This window comes from Meriones unguiculatus, chromosome 14 (assembly GCF_030254825.1).
Source record: "Meriones unguiculatus strain TT.TT164.6M chromosome 14, Bangor_MerUng_6.1, whole genome shotgun sequence".
Classification (NCBI taxonomy): domain Eukaryota; kingdom Metazoa; phylum Chordata; class Mammalia; order Rodentia; family Muridae; genus Meriones; species Meriones unguiculatus.
The window spans coordinates 63,749,720-63,771,913 of record NC_083361.1 but is presented as its reverse complement, the minus strand read 5'-3'; the positions used below and the strand labels follow the sequence as shown (position 1 = coordinate 63,771,913).

Sequence of the window (22,194 nt, the reverse complement as noted above, 5' to 3'; positions counted from 1 at the left end):
ACAGGCATCTGTGGCCCACCTGAAGTAGGGCTGGGAGCTGAACTCCTCTGGTCCTCCGAAAGAGCAGTACATGGCCATAGCTGCTGAACAATCTGTCCAACCCCTTACTCTTTTTTTTTTAAGTATTTGAATGTGCAGATACCAAATATGTGTATAGGACCAAGCATGGATGTATCTGAAATGATTTACGGTATTGTTTCTGTTCTGTACATTAAGTATAAAAATAGCGTTGTATCAATTTATTTTTTACATGCACTTTCTTTTAAATTTTAAGTTATGATTATTACTTTAAACCATTGGAGATGACCTCATTATGTAGTTTACTTATTGCCTAAGTGATGGAAAAAAATGTTATAGCCAGTGCTGCAATGAGCATAGCTCATGCGACTTCCATGTGAAGCCATTTCGTAATTCTCCATGTATATTTCTGAGTTTGGAGACAGCATTGCCACGCCACTCAGCACAGCTGCTGAACCAACTCACACCATCACCAGAGTCAAGAACAACTTGTTGGTCTTTTCACAGGCACTTAATATTATTAGACTCTTAACTGTTGCCAAATCACGGGCGTAAAATGAAATTCTACCTTGTATTATTTCACATTTTTCCTAAATTAGTGGTTAATTTTTGTTGACAGTATTCTCACCTGATCCTGACCTTTTCCCTATTTATCTATTTTAATGTTTTTGTTAGGGTATGTTAATTATGTGTGACTACATTGTAATGTATGTCATCATTATATATATGTATACACACATATCCTGTTTAGGGGCTGGAGAGATGATTTGGTGATTAAGATCACTGGCTGCTCTTACAGGGGACCTGAGTTTGATTTCCAGCAACCCACGAGGTCGTTCAGCACTGTCTGTAACTGTCATTTCAGGGGATCTGTTGCCCATTTCGACCACCTTGAGAACCAAGCACTCACATCCCATATGTACATGCAGGTGGAACACTCAGATGTGAAAGAAAAGGAAGACATCTAATAAAAGAATCAAAAAAACAAATATTTTGATTACATCCACCCCGTCACCTTTTCTTGCCTCTCTCACTCACACTGATTCTCTTCCTCTTCCTAACAGCATCCCAACACCCCTTATGCTGTAAGATGCTTCCTAGGAGATGTGAACAAATGTCTCCTCATTCCAGGTAGGGAACAGAGGACAGACCAAAGTAAGGACACCGGTAAAGTCCAACTTGCTGAAACAGTGAGTTTTATTGGGGTTATTTACAGAGATATCAGTGAGGCATTATTTACAAGACTAGAAATGTCTCAAAGACAGTAACATCACCGAAGACCACCCCGGTGTGGCTGTCAGCTGATGGGAATCTGGGAACCTGGAGCACACGGAACAGCCCAGAGGCAGCTCAGTTGTTTGGAGAGCGTTCTTTCGAAGTGGCTCAGTTGGTGTGGGCCTCTTCCAGGCATCTCGGCTCGTTTCTGCTTCTTCCAGGCTTGACAGATCTCTGTGTCTTCTAGGTAGACTGGGTGATGTGAGCCTCTTCTATTCAGCTGAGTGTTCCTCAGCAGTTCTTACAGCTTATGTATGCTTGGGGAGATGTCTAGTGATTCTGGTCAGTTTTAGAGACTTCCTGAAGCTATTTTGAGTTGTTTGCTTCCTGAGTAGAAGACACTTCCCTGAAGATAGACTTCTACCCCGTTAGAACATCCTGTTGTCGGACCTCCCTGTAAACATCTCATCTTAAAGCATCCTGCTCTTTCACCTCCCCTCTAATACTTTGTGTTTTAAGGAGCTTCCCTCCAAGATGGAGGGTTCTACAAGATTACTCACAGATAAATGCTACGCAACAGTCTCTAGGGTTATGTACGGGAACTCGAACATCTTATTAGTGCCTACACCACTGAAGAAAATGTCTGTAAGTGTTGCAGCTCTGAGAGGAAAGGCTTTTCCAATGAGGTGTTCCATCTCTGAAGGGAAAGGTATCCTGGAGTTGGGAGCCAAGGAATATCACACGGTCACACTGCACAACAAACCTCACACAAGAGGTGGCTGCCTCCGCTCAGGGGAGAAGCAGCAGGGAACTGAGCAGGAGGCAGGCTTTAGATAGGGCTTCTTGGGGGCGGGATAGAGTTTTCCAGGGTGGGGACTGTGGGATTTCAAGCCAAACCCAGGGATTGGTGGGATTTTGAACTCAGGGATTGGTGGTTTTGGTAGATTTTCAAACCCGTAAGTGGGTTCAGGCCGTTTACCCTACCCTGTCTCTCCTCCAGCAAACTTTAACTGTCTATGGATCCTTAGGGAGAATGAGACAGGGTCTCATGAATCTGCTTGGCCTCAAGCACCCTATGAAACAGAGGATGACCTTGAAATTCTGATTCTTCTGCCTCTACCTCCCAAAGTGCTGTCACTACAGATGTGAGCCGCTGTTCCCAAGCTAAAATCTCCTTTTTTTTCTAGTGGTTCTGGGGCTTTGACTCAGGCCAAATTTGGGAGCCAGGCAAGTGTTTACCACTGATTTGCACACTGCTTATGCTCTATACAGCCAGTCCTGATGAGACCTGATAGGCTAGGGTCATATGGCTAGGGGAGGAGGACTTTCCCTATCAGTGGACTAGGGGAGGGGCATACGGGAAGAGGAGAAAGGTAGGGTGGGACTAAGAGGAGACAAGGGAGGGGGCTACAACTGGGATACAAAGTGAGTAAATTGTAATAAATTTTAAAAAAAGAAAGAAAAATGTGCTTTCTTTCCGGAGGCACTTTCCCAGGTCTCTAAGTTGTCAGTCATGTACGGTAGGTCTGTTTCCAGGCTTCTTATTACCGGATACTCATAGCAGTTGGTAAGGGAATTTAACAGTTTCCAACAGTGTCAGGGCCAAAGAGAGTAAGGCTGTGAGACTGAGGGCCGAGAGAGCTTCATCTCAATGAATTTATTCCAACACCAGAAGCTCCAACAAGGCTGAGCCCTCCTTCCAACAAGCTAGACGAACTGATGACATGGTCTGTGATCATCTGCTTGGAGAAGAGAAGAGAGCATGAGCCTATCTGTTCTCTCTTCTTCTACATGAAAGTTCTTCTGAGTTATCAGAGATTTCACCATGGCATAGATCATGAAAAATGAAACTGTATCAGAGGAGAGACAACATTTTTGTGTCTCTGAACGGAGAGTGAGTTTAAACAAATCCAACTGTTATCTACCCCGATTTTCAGTTATAGGGTAAGGGAATACAAGGCTGGAAGAAGTTTCTGAGATCATCTGGTTCAGATCTTTTTCGGGTGGGTGGGGTGACCATGTCCAGAAGTTCCTGGAACGGCCTCAGTTTATACCAGTTGAGCCAGGGTAATAAGGAATAGAACCACCTTTCAGAATCTAAATGTCTCATCGTAGATAAGTACCATCACTTTTTTGATGAGGAAATGACATTTCCAGAAGCTAAGTGATGTTTTCCACTAATTAAGACCAGTGAATGTTGACAGCAGTGTTCCCCAACCCCGATCCCGGGAAATCCATCCAAGTGTGAAACTATTTGAAATGTTTTTCTTATTAGGTATGATGTGAATTTATTACTAACAAAACACCTGGGGAACAGATGAAGACTTAATTGGATTTTAGATCCAGAGTTGGGTGATCAGATTATTGATGACAGAGCTGAACTAAACACTGGGGATGAAGTAATGTTTGAAAACTCACACAAATTTCTTAAGTGTATCACATGGCCAAATTTCAAGTCTTTTCACTGTTTATTGTGTTCTGGGTAACAGAATAGCCTGCTCTCAGTTTTATTTCTTTTCTCTGTGTTTCCAGAATTTTCTCAATGACTGTATATTATTTATATTATTAGAAAGAGAATAACCGGATTAACAGTCATCCTAAAGGAAGACATCTTCTGGCATCTGTCACAAAAACGTCTAGGAGTCACTCACTGCATGCCTGCTCTCTTTTCATCTGTTACGTCATGAGGTCCTCACGGGAGCCCCACACTCTGATAGTTTGTGTTGTAAGTGACCCTCAGGGATCCAGGAAGCAGCTTGCTTACGGGTAGAGACAGCCTGTAGCCCTGCCTGAGAAGTCTCTGCGGCCTGTCTGCTGTGGGAGACCATATCAGAAAGCCACACCCTCAGCTACAGCAGCTGAGCAGCTGTGTCTCCTCGTCTTCCTTCCTGACCATGCCCAGGTCCTGGCCAAGTCCTTCAAGTCAGATGGTGACTTAATCTCTCAAATGTCTTCCACACAGATATAGATAGCCCGGAACAAGATCCAGGGACTGTTGTTTTATTTAAAAAATGTATTTTTATTCGCTCTCTGACAATTTCATAATATAGACGATGTATCCGCTAATATTAATGCTCTTCCCTCCTCCCTTTTCTCCAGAGTCCCCAACATGTGTCCGTCTCACCTTTATGTTCTTTTCTTTTTCTGTTTTTTTTTTTTTTTCTTTTTTTCCCTTTTAATATACTGAGTTCAGTGAGTACTATGCGCGCATGGGGATGACTAACCAACCAAGGGCCAGAAGAAAAGCGACTTCTCTTTCCACAGCAGCCCCCAGTTGCCAATGGCTCCTCCGCTGGGGGTGGGGCAGGAGCCACCCCACCCACGGATCCACGGTGTAGTGGGCGGCTAGATTCTGTGCAGCTAAGCGTAGCCTCTTTGAATTCACGAGTAGAGAGCTGGCTCTTGTGTGATGTCCTCCATCCCTCCCCCACTCCCCCCACTCCTTTGTGTGCTTGTGTATACACACACATACACACACATACACGCACACACACGTATATTAAAAAAAAAGTAAAACAAACACTAACTTAATCTTTTAAGTAGTATCAGAGGTAGTTTCCCAAAGGAAATAGCATCTCCTTTGAGACCTTAAGGTCAAAAAGCATTTACACAATGCAGGAAGTCTGTGGCGTTGCCACTCAGGGCGGGGCTGTTTCAGATAACACGCTAGGATGAGGATGTTCTCACTCTCTTCATAGCACAGATTGAGTGAAATGCCTGAGCAGGTTTCCCCACTCTCTCAGCTCTCTTCTGCCACCTGCTGAGACGGGCCCTCTATAGCCCGGAGAACCAGGGAAGCCCAGGTTTTGTGACATACACAACAGTGATGTGCTGAAAAAGTTTATAGTAGCAGCCATGGCTACATTTTAAATGTTTTTTTTTTTTAACACTATTTTATAAATGAAACGGAAGCACTGAGATTTGAGTGTGACCATAAGCCGTCAGCTGAGCCTCATCAGAAACTTCCTTGACTCCTGGTTATACAGTTTTCTTACAACGGCATCGCAGAGAAAGTTAAGGGAGACTCTCAGAGAGCTGAGCCAAGCAGCTGGTCAGTGCCTGAAGGAAGGCTGCTGTCCAAGAAGCCCAGCCCTCGGAGGGCAGGGAGTAGGTGTGGGTGGGGTGGGCGGGGCAGCACAATTTCTCACATGCCTCCCACGGACATGTCAGGGCAGTACCTCTGAGAGACATTTAAAAGGGCATTTGTTATTTTTATTTTACGTGCCTGAGGATGTATGTGTACCACCCAGCACTGTCTGAGGCCCGGAGAGGGCGTTGATATCCCGGAACTGGAGTGAGGAATGGTCGTAAGCCATCTTGGAGGTGCAGAGAACCAAACCAAACCAAACCAAGAGCAGCAAGTGCTCTTAAAGGATGAGCCACCTCTCCAGCCCCATCTGAAAAACATCTGTTTTTAAAAAGAGAATGGAGTTGAAAGTATCTTAAACCTATCTCAAACAAAATAGACTCTGCCATTAAAAACGTTTGTTTCGCAATTTCATGCATCTAGTTCATGTGCTTCGATCTCGATCATATTCTCTCCATTTCCTTTTTAATTTTTAAATTTAAATTTTATTGTGTTCATTTTTTTTTTTTTTTGACAGGATTTTACTATGCATCTCTGGCTGGCCAGAAACTAACTATGTAGACCAGGCTGGCTCAAACTCTCAGAGAATCTCTTTCTCCCTTTGTTTCCAGAGTAGTGAGAATAAAAGCATTTGCCCCCATGCCTGGCATTTCCTTCTTAATTCTATTCTTTTTTTTTTTTTTTGTGTTTGTGCTATATGTACACACCTGTAAGTGGGTGGGTGTTCGTGCCCACGTAGAGGTCAGAGGAGAACAAAGAGTGTCTTTCTCTATAATTTTCATCATCGTCATATCATCATCACTGTCACCATCATCACCATCACTGTCATCATTATTATTTTGAGACATGATCTTTCATGGAACGTGAAGAGTGCCATTTCAGCTTGGCTGGCTGGTCAGCAAGCTCCCAGGATCCACCTTTCCCTGTTTACCGATGCTAGGGTTATAGGCACAAACAGCCATGCCTGGCTCTTTTACATGAAGGCTCGGGATTTGAACTCAGGCTGTCTTGTTTTCATGGTGAGCTATCTTACCCACTGAACCATGTTCCTAGCCCCTCCCCCGTTATCCTACCTTTCCTCTCTGTCCCTCTTGTCAACCCCCTTCTCCCCAACAAGTCCCTTTACAACTTCCATGTCTTTTTAAGTTTTAATCGGTTTATGCCTTTTAAGTTTGGGTGCTGCATTTAAGTTTGAGTGCTTTTAATTGAATGTGAATGGTTAGGGGAGTTGTAGCTTCAGCAAGGGCAGCTTAGCAGAGTCCACACCACTGAGGACTATGACGTCCATCTCTGCAATCATTACCTGCCCACTGTTCCTTTACTGAGTATGTTAACAGTAATGGCAGTTCTGTTTGCATTCTGATGAGCGCCATTCTGTTTGCAGCGGGCAGAAGTTAGTGCTGAGATTCCTAACTGATCAGGGCTGAAAATAACTGACTCTTGAGCACCCGGCCCTAAATGGAATATCTATATCACTCTTTCAAGGCTCACACAACATTAAGGAAGAAGGAGCAGAAAGAATGGAAGAGCCGGAGCCTGAAGATAGGAGTGAGGTGCTATGACATCCTTGCTGTCCTCTGCACACGGTTGTTGTAGCCACGGACTCCCAACAGTGGTGGTTACCTGCACGGTAATAAATAAATAAATAAATAAACATTATTTAACATTAACATTCCATCATGGGTGGCGTTAACATTCTTAGTAAAGGCCAGGAGGCTAGCACGCAATCCTTTTCTCCTTTAACTTTAAGTCAGGCAAATACCAAAACATATCTTTGGTACTACTGGGAAAAACATTCTGATCAAGCTAAAAATCTCCTTTGTTAGTCTAATGCCTTTCCAAAAAGACAGCTGCAGGGAGGAGTATTGCCTCAGACTCCTGTGTGTTTACATAAATATGTGTGTTTCTATAGCAACACGGAGCATTGTCTAGTGTTTCACCCACTTACATGAATGATACCTGATGTACTCAGCTGTGCTGTCCTGCGCCTATAGCTGAGCTACTTCCACTGCCCCCACACTGGGAGAGCCTTCCATGGAAACTCCCTTTATTTCAGAAAACCAGTTGTCCTGAGCCCCAGTTCCTCAGGCAACAGGGTTCCAGGCTAGGGGCTTTCTACAGCTCTTGTCAGGTTCAATACAACCGTCTATCTTTTCTTTTTTATTCCCACCATTATAAAATTTAACATAAGCTTCAATACTTTTAATCATTGAAATTAAATTAGTGTGTGTGTGTGTGTGTGTGTGTGTGTGTATGCATGTCCGTGTGTGCAATAGCCTTGCTTATGGAGGTTAGAGGACAGCAGCAGCAATCACTTCTCACCTAGTATGTGAGTTCAGGGCTGGAACTCAGGCTTCGGGGTTGGAGGTAAGAGCTTCTACCCACCGAACCATCTTTTCAAGCCCATTAAAAAATATTTTTGTTACTATTTACTTATTTATTTGTTTCCTTATTTATTTATTTATTTATTTATTTTTCTGTCTCCAGGTAAAGTTTAAAAATTTATTTCTTTATTCACTTTACATCCTGACTGCAGCCGCCATTTGTTTGCTTGATTACTTGTTTATTTATTATGTGTGTGGGCACATGCAAGCCATGACGTGGCAGGTGAGAGAACAACCTGCAGGAGTCAGTTCTCTCCTTCCACTGAGTAGATTTTGGGGATTGGACCCAGGTGGTCAGACTTGGCCACAAGCGCTCTTACCAGTCACAGCCATCGATCCCATGCTTCCCAGAATGCCTTTATGCTCACCAACTGAAATGGCATGTTCCTTAAACATTCATTCTCCATGCCTTCTCCCTGCCCTTGGAAGCCATTATTATTATTATTATTATTATTATTTGTCTCAATAAATTTGACATTCTAGGAACCCTATGTAATTGATTTCTTTCATTTAACAAAAAGTCTCCAAGTTATACCCGTGTTAGACTAACTGCTCCAACCCTCAGTTCTCTGAGTGTTAATTCCCTTCTCTAAATAATCAACTCCTTATCAGTCTTACTGAGTACTATCTCTTTGCCCCGGCTTTGGCAGATAAGAATTCAGTTCTGGCTTCAGGAGAAGCGATGTCAGGTAAAGTCCTCTTAGGTGGCCTAGATCTATAGCAAAGCCACCAGGCCAGCTCCAGCCTACACCAGCTGAAGTCTGCTCAGGTGAGTGATCATAAATAACTGTTGTGTTGGGCCACTGAGCTTCAGGATATTTTGTTACGTAGCAATAGCTATCAATGTCTACTTTTTGCACCCCTTCTCTTTCTTTTGTTATATTATAAAATTTCTCTTCTTGTTATTGTTTTCACTTTTCTTCCCATTGATTTTTCCTCTCCTTATTTTGTAGAATAAATTCATTCTGAATTTTCTTTCACTTCCACTTTCCAACTCCTGATTTCATCAGTGGCGCTGTAGCTTTTGTACAGAAAGGTCTGATTTCACTAAGATTTTATTTGTGAAAAGACTTGTGGACACTGGCTTCACTCTGAGTTTATAATGTTCTTATGGGAAGAGTTGCGAAAGCGTTCTTTTAGAGCACATTCACAGCTCCCCACGGCCAACTTTAGTGTATGTCTACACAGTTTCAGATCAACACACCTCCTGTCCCTCCAAAGCACCTGGGGACCAACGTGTGAGAAATAAGAAAAGGTGTGGGTATCTGCAGGCTTCTTCACATTGAGCTATATTGCAAAACTCATACATATTTAATATTTTAAAATCACTATGTATATAATAGTGTGTATACTTTTTTAGAGACAGGGTTTCATATAGCCCAAGTGGTCCTTGAACTCATTATGTAGTGGAGGCTGGCCTTAAACTTTTGACCTTCCTGCCTCCTAACCCCAAGTACTGGGATTACAGGTGTGCCCCATGGCATCTGACTCTCAGCCAACTCCACCCTCACAGTCTTCTGCGCTGGTGACAGATAGATGGGCCACACCCACTTCATCTAAGAACTGTGTTTTATAAAGTCCCATCTTCACTTGCAAAGCTAAGTTACGTCAAGTTGGCTATTGTGCCCAAGAAATTAGACAAACATTTAAATAGTAAGAATAGTACTATTTATTGATATACTTTTACTTTTTTTTTCAAATCTGACCTGCTGAGAACTGATAGAAAAAATGAACAGGCATTTTTTGGTTTTAAAAATGTGATATTGTATAGTAAAAATGGCCATCTTACCAAAAGCAATCTACAGATTCAATGCAATTCCCATCAAATTACCAACACAATTCTTTACAGACCTTGAAAGAAAACTTCTCACCTTCATATGGAACAACAAGAAACCCAGAATTGCTAAAACAATTCTCTACGGTAAAAGATCTTCAGGAGGTATCTCCATCCCTGATCTCAAGCTGTACTATAGAGCAACAATACTAAAAACTGCATGGTACTGGCATAGAAATAGACTGGTGGATCAATGGAATCGAATAAAGACCCTGACATAAATCCACATACTTATGGACACCTGATTTTTGATAAAGATGCCAAGACCATTCAATGGAAAAAAGACAGCATTTCAACAAATGGTGCTGGTCTAACTGGATGTCTACATGTAGAAAAATGCAAATAGATTCATACTTATCACCCTGCACAAAACTAAAGTCCAAGTGGATCAAAGACCTTAACATAAAACCAGACACGCTAAACCTGTTAGAAGAAAAAGTGGGGAAGAACCTTGAGCTCATTGGCACACGAGACAACTTTCTGAACAGAACACCAACAGCACAGGCTCTAAGAGCAACAATCAATAAATGGGACCTCATGAAACTGAAAAGCTTCTGTAAAGCAAAGGACACTGTCGTTAGAACAAAACGACAGCCTACAGATTGGGAAAGGATCTTCACTAACCCTAAATCTGACAGAGGACCAATATCCAGTATATATAAAGAACTAAAGAAGTTAAACAGTAAAAAATTAAGTAATCCAATTAAAAAATGAAGTACAGAGATAAACAGAGAATTCTCAATAGAGGAATATCAAATGGCAGAGAAACACTTAAAGAAATGTTCAACCTCATTAGCCATCAGGGAAATGCAAATCAAAAAGACCCTAAGATTTCACCTTACACCCATCAGAATGGCTAAGATCAAAAACTCAAGAGACAACACATGCTGGAGAGGTTGTGGAGAAAGAGGAACCCTCCTTCACTGCTGGTGGGAATGTAAACTTGTACAACCACTCTGGAAATCAATCTGGCACTTTCTCAGACAATTAGGAATAGCGCTTCCTCAAGATTCAGCTATACCACTCGTAGGCATATACCCAAAATTGTCTGAAGTACACAATAAGGACATTTGCTAAACCATGTTTGTAGTAGCCTTATTTGTAATAGCCAGAAGCTGGAAACAGCCCAGATGCCCCTCAGTGGAGGAATGGATGCACAAATTATGGTATATCTACACAATGGAATATTACTCAGCAATAAAAAACAAGGAAATCATGAAATTTGCGGTAAATATTTGGACCTGGAAAAGATCATCATGAGTGAGCTATCCCAGAAGCAGAAAGATGCACACAGTATATACTCACTCATATAGACATATAATATAGGATAAACCTACTAAAATCTGTACACCTAAAGAAACTAATCAAGAAGGAGGACTCTTGCTAAAATGCTCAATTCCTATTCAGAAAGGCAAAGAGGATGGACATCAGAAGAAGGAGAAAAGAGGGAACAAGTCAGGAGCCTGACACAGAGGACCTCTGAAAGGCTCTGCCCTGCAGACCATCAATGCAGATGCTGAGACTTATGGGCAACCTTTGGGCAGATTGCAGGGACTCCTATGAAAGAAGTGGGAAACAGTAAGATCTGGAGAGGACAGAAACTCCACAAGGAGAGCAACAGAACCAAAAACTCTGAGCAGAGGGGTCTTTCCTGAGACTGATACTCCAACCAAGGACTATGCATGGAGATAACTTAAGACCCCTGCACAGATGTAGCCCATGGCAGTTCAGTATCCAAGTGGGTTCCATTGTAATAGGAACAGGGACTGTCTCTGACATGAACTGATTGGCCTGCTCTTTAATTACCTCCCCCTGAGGGGGAAGCAGCATTACCAGGTCACAGAAGAAGACAATACAGCCACTCCTGATGAAACCTAATTGACTAGGATCAGAAGGAAGGAAAAGAAGACTTCCCCTATCAGTGGACTTGGGGAGGGGCATGCATGCAGCAGAGGGTGGAGGAAGGGAGGGATTGGAATGGGAGGAGGGAGGGAACCACAGGGGGGATACAAAGTGAATAAAGTGTAATTAATACAGAATTAAAAAAATAAAAAATGTGTTATTATTATTATTATTGAAACAGAAACTCTATGTAACCCTGAAACTAACTATGTAGCTCACAGAGCTCTGCCTGCCTCTGCCTCCCATATCCTGGGATTAAAGGCATGCACCACCATGCCCAGCTTTGAGTAGGAATTTTGTGAAATTTAGGCGGTAGATAGCATTGATAGAAGCTGGAATTTCTACTTACTAGGAGAACAACCTTGCTTTTGTGGAGTCGCCTAGCTCTTTCAACTGTTCCACACCTATTTGGATCAGAGAATGCCTCTGGCCAGTGTTCCTTTGAGTGCGTTGAACTTCTGATCTCCAACTTCCTCCAATAATGAAGATAAATACATGTCATGTAGGCTTTGATGCTTCGAGTGAATGAATGACAGATGTAGAAGAGGACACAAAGGGCTGTTGTGTTATTCTTTTCTGTAGCTTGAGATACACTTTGAATAGTTGGCTTAGCTCATCCCATGATGCCACACCATTGACAGTGAGAATGTATTTTCCCTTTTCTGCTGTCCGCTTTTTTGTGAAAATGCCACAGAAGTTTCTCCTGAAAGATACTCTGTGATTCATGGGTATTACCAATTAACCTGTAGGGGAAACTAAAGGCACAGTGCTCTCTTGACTGGGTTGTCACTGTCGATCCTGCCACACGGTGTCACTGTTGAAACAGGCACTCCTGTCACTGGATGCCATTTGGATCTAATGCCAAGTGATCTCAGTGAACTCCGGGATTACCTTTGTGGAATTTAGTGACAACGAAGAGGCTGTTGCTATAGCCAGTTTTAGTCTCCTGGACAGAGCATGCTGCTTAAGTCTGCTTTTGTGTGATGGAAGAAGCTACAAGATCATTACGTGTTCCCTGTCCTGTACTAGCTAGTTTTTAGGCCAACTTAACACAGACTAGAGTTATCAGAGAGGATGGAACCTCAATTGAGGAAATGCCTTACTAAGATCAGACTGTAGGCAGGTCTGTAGGGCATTTTTAAAATTAGTGATTGATGGGGGAGGGCCAAGACTGCTTATAAGAAAGCAGACTGAGCAAGCCATGGGGAGCAAGCCAGTAAGCAGCACCCCCCATGGCCTCTGCAACAGCTCCTGCCCCAGGTTCCTGCCCCGTTTGAGTTCCTGTTATTACTTCCTTTGATGACGAAATAAGCCAAATAAACCCTTTCCTCCCCAAGTTGCTTTGGTCATGGTGTTTTATCCCAGCACTGGTAATCCTAATTGAGACACGCCCACAGCTGAGGTTAGGTTCTGGCCTCTTGAGTTAATTGCTCTGATCTTTATGTTCACATTCAGAACCCGTGTGATTGGGGAGGAGGGGTTCTTGGCACGTCACAGCGACTAACTAGCATGCTCAAATAACTGACATTCTTCCTGGCTATTGATTGGCTAGCTCCTGCCACTAGAGGCCATTTTGGAAGAGTCAGCACTGCCAAAGGCTTGGAAGCACTCTTCTGGGTGCTTCTCTGCATACGTGAGGTCTTTGGCCCTGGACCTTTCTGCCTATACTCCTGGGACAGGCTGGGGTTCAGAAGCTGTAAGTGCTGAAGGACTGTTGGAAAATCATCAGTTGTGCCCTATTGCCTGCCTCTCAAGCCAGAATCTTTAAAGGTGTTAAGAATGACTGCGGCCAAGCATGGTGATGCACATTTTGTTTTTGTTTTTGTTTTTTGAGACAGGGTTTCTTTGTGTAGCCTTGGCTGTCCTGGACTTACTCTGTAGACCAGGCTTTTCGACCCCTACCTCCCTGAGTGCTGGGATTACAGGCCACCATGCCCCGCTGGTGGTGCGCATTCGTATTTCCTATGCTTACAGGGCTGAAACAAAAAGAACTTGAGTTTAAGACTAGCTTAGGCTATATAACAAGACCTTGCCTCAACAACAACAACAACAAAAACAAACAAATAACCAACAAAGCAAAGCAAAACGAAACAAAAACTCCAAAACCCAAAAAACCCCCAAGGGCTGGGGATACAGTTCAGTGGTAAAGATCAAGTCTATAGCCCTCAGTTTGATCCTTTGTGCGCACATACACACACACACACACACACACACACACACACACACACACACACGTGCAAATGGAGCCTATCAGTGAGTAGGAAGGACACAGTGAGGTACTTGAGAGAGAAATAGGTTAACCCAGAAAGCAAAGTGCAGAACTAGATGTATAACATGGCCCCATTCACCTGCTCTTTCGTTTATGCTTCTCTAGTGTCCGAGTTGAATTGGCATGACGATGCTGCAGCAATGACCCAAGCTGAAAGGTTCCTAGCTCCTCGGGAAGTTTGTGACGGTGCTAGCATAAAGACCCTGCTATGCTGCCAGCGTTAAAAAGCACAGCGCACACAGCATGTAATGCTTGATTGTGATGATAAATGACAGTGCTGTGTGTTGTCCATCTCCTGTGCAATGTATGTCTTTCATTTTTACTTAAAAAAATATATTATTGCGTGTGTCTGTGTAGCATATGCATGTGTGTTGCTGGGCATGGGTGTGGGCTCGATGGAGGCCAGAGATAATGTTAGGCATCTTCCTCTACCACTCGCACAACTAACTATAGAGCTCACTGACTACCTAGCCCATCTGCTCAGTGTGCTGTGAGGGTCTCCCCATCTTACCTTCCATCAATTGCCACAGATGGAAGCCGCCACGCCCCATCTGTGAGTGCTGGGGATTTGAACTCAGGGCCTCATGCCTGTGTGACAGTACTTACCTGACAGAGTCCTTTCCCCAGGCCCTGTGCTGTACTTTTAAGTCACTGTTTTCAACTACATTTCTAACTTTAAAAAGTGTCCTAGTGATGGCTGGAGAGATGGCTCTTGAAGAAGATCAGGGTTTTGAGTTTCCAGAACCCAGTGAGCACGGTGCTCACAACTGTCTGTAATTCCAATTCCTGGGGGGCTGTTGCCCCTTTTTAGCCTCCATGGGCACGTCCAGGCATGCACATATACTTGAATGAGCACAGATAGGGCTGGGGACACGGCTCAGCTGATCACGTTTCTCTAGACTGCACCAGCACCGGGCAAAGAACTACACGAAACCAAGGTGGCGGGGCATGCTTCCAGTCCCGGCTTTTTAGGAGGTGGAAGAAGAACCAGTTCAAGTTCAAAGCTGTATTCAGCTACGTCAAGAGTTCAAGGTCAGCCTAGGCTGCACAGCATCCTGTCCCAAAGGGAAAGTATTATTAAACAGCATGCCATATTACGCTAGCAGCACCCTTAGCCATCCCTGGTCTATCATGTCTCTTGATCACATCAGGAGGCCACATCAGGTGACTGACCCTGACCACCTGGATTTGTGTGGGAACACTCTGTGATGTTCGTACAAGGATGAAAGTGCCCAGCAGCACATTTCTCAGAACACGTCATTTTGTGAAGTGTCACAGGGCTTCTTGAATATCGGGACAGTGACCTCATGTGGCCCCAAAGTTGTCAGGGTCAGTGGCAAATGCTGAGCCATCTTGCTGGCCAGAGATTTTTAAAATTTTTTTATTGTTTTGTGAACAAAAGTTTGAGCATTATTATTGTTTTTTAAAGTCATGATTAAGGTATTGCACCAATTTTGTCCCCAAACTTGACCCTTTTTTTTTTTTTTAAATCTCAGAACCATTGAATGGTACAGCACTCTTCTACATTGAAGGGAAGTTTGGCCAACGAATGGAAGCAGGGAGAAGAGCTCAGAAACCAGCTTTTTATAGACTTGCGTTTGGAAATCATGGATATAGGAAAAATAAAGGAGAGGGAGGAGTGAGCTTATTGAGGGGAGAACAGTCATTTGGTTGCACATACAGGCTCACACATCTACTCACTCTTGCACACACATACTCCTCATTCACACATACTCACTCGCATGCAGACGTACACATGTGCACGCTTACTCACACCGCATACGCACACACTCATGCACACGTGTGCACACTTAGGCACACATACTCACTAATACACATAAACGTACCAGAAAAATAAAATGTTCTGGATTACCCTTTTCGGACTCCACGGGCGTCGCCGGCTCAAGCCTGGTGTTCACGGCAGGGTCCTCTGCTCCCATGATGCGCGGTGCTTGGGAGATTTGAGCTTATAACAGATGGAACCCGCTGCGGCTGGGAGAATTGTTGATTTTCTTTTGCTGTCAGAGCAGATAGAGAAAGGGGCAGGGGAGAAGCAGAGCATAGGTCCAGATATCTGCAAATGCTGGTTGGCTCGGGACTCAGGTCCAGGAAGACCTGGACCGTTTTTCTCTTTAAGGCCAACTTGGCTGAGCGATCTTACCCTCTCCTCTGGTTTTGAACACTGTTATCAAGCTGATGACTCTTAAATTACACTGGCAGCCCGGGTCTCTTTATTCAGGCCTCCCCTGGCCGTTCCTTGTTTATCTCTTCCTTGACGCCTCCACTTGCCTGTCAAAGTCGTAAACTCAATTTCGCATGTCCAAAACTAACCTATCCCCGCCTCTCCGGACAGGATCGCACTATGTAGCTCTGGCTGGCCTGGAACTCTGAGAACTGCTCGTCTCTCCCTCCCAGGTGCTGGGATTAAGGGCACATGCCAGCACACCCAGCCATACTACACTCTCGAGTCCAGCCCTCAGTTCTCACCAAGCCTGTCCTTCTCCATCTCAGTCCTGCCAGACTGTCAACAGCATCAACGACAGTAACAACACAAGAATCGCTTGGTTTGTGTCTCTAGTTCCCAAGGGAAGTCCGTAAACCTCCGGGGTTTCTAACGTTACAGGAGTGTTTTTGTTTCCCCTAGTGAGGCCCTTAAAGCACACTTGAATTTGTCATAATAAGATTGAGGTCACAGGCTGGCCATGTTAGAAATACCAGCCATGAGACTCAAGGCTTGGGGCTCTAGCTTCCCTTTGGTGAGGGGAAAGGAGCTGGAGGCTGAGATCAGCTATGTGGCCACTATTTAACCTGTGTGTACCTTGTTTATTATGCTCACTTCATCTGTATGCTTCAGTAGGATACAGATAGTACCACAAGGCTGGGAGTCCTGCTTATTGCAATAACCTTAGTGCCTGGACACTGATGGGATTTGCCGGCACTCAGTTAATACTTGCCAAGCCTGCCTTCTTCTTCCCTTCCTTCCCTCCCCTCCCCTCTCTTCCCCTTCCCTCCTTTCCCTCCCTCCTTACTTCCTTTCTCTCTTCTTTGTTTCTTTGTATTCTCTCTTTCCCTCCCCTTTCCTTTTTTTCTTCCGTTTTTTTCATTTTGTTGGTGATAGACTTTGTAGCCTCAAGTATGCTGAATACACTCAAATACTGAGTGATATTTATTCTTTAAGTAAATAACTGAATATCTGAAAAAAAAAATAGCTGATTAGGTAATGTTCCATATCAGCAGTTTTCAACCTGTAGGTCATGACCCCTTTGGAGGTTTCACAGGAGGCACCTGTCAAATATCCTTCACATCAGATGCTCCCATTATTACTCATAACAATATCAAAATTAATGTTATGAAGTAAGAACAAAAATAATTCTAAGGTTGGGGTCAGCACTACGTGAGTAACCGTATTAAAGGGTCATAGCATTAGGAAGGTTGAGAATCACTGTTCTACATGAAAACAATTACTCAATAATGTAATGTCTACATCTGTCTGTATATATCTATACTAATTTTTCTCTCTATCCATATGTATATAAATTACACACATGCACATGAACACTTGTTCCTGTATTACAAATCAATCCGGAAAAGATAATTATTTCAAAAATGCTTGGCTGATGATGTGAAATGGGAAAGGCATGTATCCTATGAGCCTTTGGGACCTGATGTTTGGGGCTGTCAGATTGGAGATTGCTCAAGGTGGCCCTGAGCAATTGAAGCCTTCCTAGAACCATGAACACCAGGTCTTCCATTTGGTGCCCCCTCCTCTTCCTGCGGCAGACAAGTTTCTCCTCTGCCCCGCTGTGACAGGTGCAGGGGGCTGACGTGTTTGTTTATCTGTCCCCATCAGTGGACTGTGTTCTCAGGACTCTGCTAGATTGCTGTCTAATAAGAGCCAGTGGCAGATAGCTGGAGCTTACCATGTGTGTGTGCACTTTGATGCATCTGAGCCCAGGGCAGCAAGGGGAGACGGTTCAGAGCCATTCAGCTGGGCCCAGACCCCATCTGTAGCCACAACTCTTTTGTCACCTCATTTGTAAAATAGGAACAACAGCGTCTGTTTCCAAGTGTTTTGGGGGAAGGCCAAATGGAGACAGTGCCGGGAAATGCTTCTAAGGCTATGCTGGCTCAATTTTAATTACATTTAGCCTATTTACTTGGCTTCCCTAATATTGTTTTCAAGGCTGAGACGTGGTCTACCATCTTGGACTGTGGGAACTGGTCAGGGAGAGGGCTGAGTCAACTCCCCACACACTCATCTGTGGCCCTGTCACACAGGGCCATTTTTTCAGAGAATCTTGTTCTGAACTGGGACTCTTGGCAGGTGCAGCTCTGGGAAGGCTGAGCCTGTGGCAGGGGACTGGAGATGGAGACGACAATGAACACCCATGACAACTAAGCAGAAGACATGGGGGCCTCTAGAGCCACATGTGCAGAGGGAAGTTGTGAGTCTGAGTCTCAGATTTGGGGAACTGTGTCTCTTCAATGGGTAGTTTCCCTCTGGTTCTCAGTGTCATAGCATTCCTTGCCTGATTGATGAGGGTTTTGCTACACTGTTCTGTGTTTAATCCGAAATTCTTGGCTTGCTTACAACCCAAGGGCTCAAAGCAATCCTAGTTCTGTTCTCTTCCAGGAAGGCAAACCTCTTTCATTGAAGTACATTTGTTTGTGATTTTGATGAATGCTTTTTCTTTCTTGTTTTCTGTAATCTCCAAGGTAATGAAGGAAGTCGCAGTAAGACAGTCCTCTCTTCTGTAAATTTGGATGTCAGGGAAATGAGGTTGCATTAAAAAAGAAACTGAAAAAGCCATTCTGCGTTCTGGATAGATTAATTATCTGTTGAATGAGTTGTAATGTAATTTTAAGATAAGAAAATAGTAAGGCTGCAGAGATGGCTCAGAAGGTAGAGGCTCTTGATGCCACGCTTGACAGTCTAGTTCCATTCCAGCAGGTTGTTCCTGACCTCTGCACATGCGCCATAGCACAGGTTTGCATATATGCCCCACTAAGTAAATACAATAATAAGGAAAAAATATTTGAGCAAGGAGTTGAGGACATCTCAAACTCCGATAAAGTGTTAAAACACTGGATTTATAGATGGAAAGAATTTGTTTCAAATCTTAGTTCCACCATCTACTGTTCATTTAATTTTAGACACCCCGCCCCTCTTTCTAACTGTCACTGGGTTGGGAAATTAACCATGCCCTCATACATGCTAGAGAACATTCTCCCAGAGCCCTGGAAAATTTCTTGATTTCTTAGCTTCTTTGTAGTTTAAGGGTTAGGACATATATTGCAAAGACTTTACAGCACTAATAAGGCTCTTTGTCAGCATGGGAGCAAGATAAGTATTTAATAGGCTATTATCCATGTCATTATTATTGTTAAGATTATTAAGGTGTGGTTTCAAGTGGGGCTATTCAGTGGATTACAATTTTTAAAACAATTGTCAACATTTACAGAAACACCACACGCTGGACCCTAGACTAAATGTTGCTTTACATGTATTAACCCAATAGTGCATACATGTGATATATTTATATCTCTGTATATAGTTTTCCAATTACATGTGTGTGTATAATACACATGTGTGTGGTTTAATGTGCATATCACAAAATAGGGAACTAAGGGACAGAAATGTGGTGACTGCTAACAGTGACGGGATGTTAACTTGTGTGTTCTAGCCCCAGAGCTTGTGCCCTGAGCCATTGACTTTGTCTCCGGCCCTCCAAGGCATACACATCCAATTACCTCCTGGATGACGGTGTTAAGAAGATAAAAGTTTGCAGAGCAGGGCAGACAGTCATGATTCACACTATTGAGGGTACGGAGACACGGCTGGAAGCCAATCTGCGATCAAACACTTCTAACTGGTTTCACGTTTTATCAGAAACATGCTTAGGATTTTTCATTCATTTTCATAGTCAGTGCTATCTATAAGATAGAACACAACATTTTAAATATAGGTATATATATATGTACATATATATGTATATATATGTATATGTATATATATGTATATGTATATATATGTACATATATGTATATATATGTATATATATGTACATATATATATACATATATATGCTACATTTAATATTATTAGCAATTGGCTACCTTCAATATTTTCAGAAGACATATTCTTCATTGAGAATGGATAGTACTATTTTATTCTCTCTGTATTTGCTGTATATTTGTTGTATATATATGTACAGATAATCTATTCTACTATTGTGATGCATTCTTGTCTTTAGAGGCACGAGAACATAAGAAACAGATAAATCATTGTACTTGGGGCTCAGTGGTTAAGAGTGCTTGTTGCTCTTCTGGAAGACCTGAGTTCATTTCTTAATGCCCACGCTGGGTGGCTTACAACAACCTCCAAGGAATCTGGTACTCATTTATGGCCTCCATATATGGGGCATGCACACACACACACACACACACACACACACACACACACACACACACTAAAAATAAATATTACAAGGAGGAAATAAAAATATCATAGTACCCCTTCAGTCTGCAGTAAGGAGGCCTTTGCTCCTTAGTATATTTGACTTTCCTAGTATCTGTCAAAGCTGCACTCCAATTGCAACTCTGTTAAATATTTGAGCCACACATGCAGAGATCCTTTCTCTTTTAGATATACCAATACACCGTCTGATAGTTGTGTTCGGCTTGTTTATGCATTGCACAAGCATGTCATTTGGGTGGTCTGATAGATGTTTTTGTCATCGTAAATTAATATGCTGGCATTCTATATTACTATCGATTCTCTGCAAACCATGTTAGTGTGAAGTCATCATTGAGAAACTGCAGTCTTCTTTCTGTCTTGATATGTGAATTACCTCTTTGAGTAATAGACTCAGAAACAGTGATTTTACCAAAATAAAACCATCCTTTGAATTCTGCTAGTGTCTGGTTAGCAAACATATTTTTTCTTTGAAAATACAACACCCATAATAAAAATGAGTCAATTCTAGTCTTCAGTTTTAAGATATTACCAATAAATAATGGTTTGTTCTCACACGATTGAAGAGCCCTAGAGTTCTTAGTATCAAGAGGAGAAAAAAGAAAAACAGGCTGTCATTTTCCATGAAGCCTTCAGGGAAGTTTGATACCTTTTTGTTAAAATCACTTGCCATTATCATAAAACCTGAGAGGGGGTGAGTGATAATATATTGTTATTAAAAGTGCTGAGCCCCAAAGGAACAGTTATTTATCAAGTACATACCAGCTGCTGCACATTAACGGAAGACCTGACTAGGATACTGCAGCCTAGCTCCAGCTGATAAGTACAAAGGAGGATGGGCACGCCCAGAGGAGGCCGCGCTGATGGCTGGCAGTGCCAGGTTGGTGTTCATTATAAGGCTTCGACCATGTTGATTGGTTCATCTTGTATTGTAAAGAGAACTTCCTGGGCCGGAGAGAGAGCTCAGTGGTTAAGAGCACTGGCTGCTCTTCCTAGAGGCTCAGGTTTTGATTCCAAGTATCCGCATGATGGGTCATAACTGGCTTATGACTCTAATTCTAAGGGACCCAGTGCCCTCTTCTAGACTCCAGGCATAAAGGTGGCACACAGACATACATGCGTACAAAATATCTATACACATAAAAATTACAAAAAGTAAATAAATAAAGAGAACCTTCCTAGAGTGGCTGGAGATATCTAGAGGAAGGTTTCCAGTTGTCGGTTTGCTCATGCAACCATGGGGCCAATCATTCTGGCTGGAGTAAGAAGACTCTGGGATTGGTGCCGTACCCTCAAGAACCACCTCACTGGAAGGAGAGGAGGAACCTTGCTCCAAAGGCGGGCGGGTGTGATTAGGGAAAAAGAACCAAGCATTGTACGGAGCAGGCAGAACCAGTAAGCCTCCTAGTTGTGGTAAATGACAGCGTTTGCCGAATGTTTCGTGCTTCTGTGAAGGGCTTTTCACACACGGCCTTATTTACTCCTCATCATGACTACGGTGTAAGTACTATAATTATTCCTATTTTGCAGATTAGGAAACTGAGAAATATTTAAATGAAGCGAATGTTTACAAGACAACACAGCTGCAGAGGGATAGACTTAAACGCCCATGTGCCTGACGCCAAAGCCCCCATTCCTGTTACAGCAGCGTTGGCTGCATTTGTGCTATCAGATTACTGGTGATTTTTGGTTCCGTGAAAGCACCACACATAAAACAATTGCTTCATTGGAACCACTATATTTTTATTTTTTGAGACAGGGTCTCTCCATTTAGTCCTGTCTGTCCTGGAGCTCCCTATGTACATCAGGCTGTCCTTGAACTCACAGAAATCTTCCTGCCTCTGCCTCCATCTCTTGAGTGCTGGCTGGGTTTAAAGGTCAGTGCCCCGATACCCAGCCTACTGATCTTTATTATATCAGGCAGCTGATTTTTAGTTTTATAGAAAAGTTATGATAATATTTGATTAATTACACCTCAGAATATTTGACCTGCAGTTTTTACATTCTGAA

The 22,194-nt window shown here is 43.0% G+C and overlaps 1 long non-coding RNA gene across 1 annotated transcript; it reads right to left on the bottom strand.

Moving 5' to 3' along the window:
- Window positions 1–6,009: 6,009 nt before the first annotated feature.
- Window positions 6,010–16,233, bottom strand: LOC132647046 (uncharacterized). Its single transcript, XR_009585332.1, has 4 exons — window positions 16,197–16,233; window positions 15,871–15,998; window positions 15,583–15,727; window positions 6,010–6,943 (listed from the first exon to the last, which is right to left on the bottom strand). It is a non-coding gene; the product is annotated as an uncharacterized LOC132647046 (long non-coding RNA).
- Between the last annotated feature and the right edge of the window lie 5,961 nt (window positions 16,234–22,194).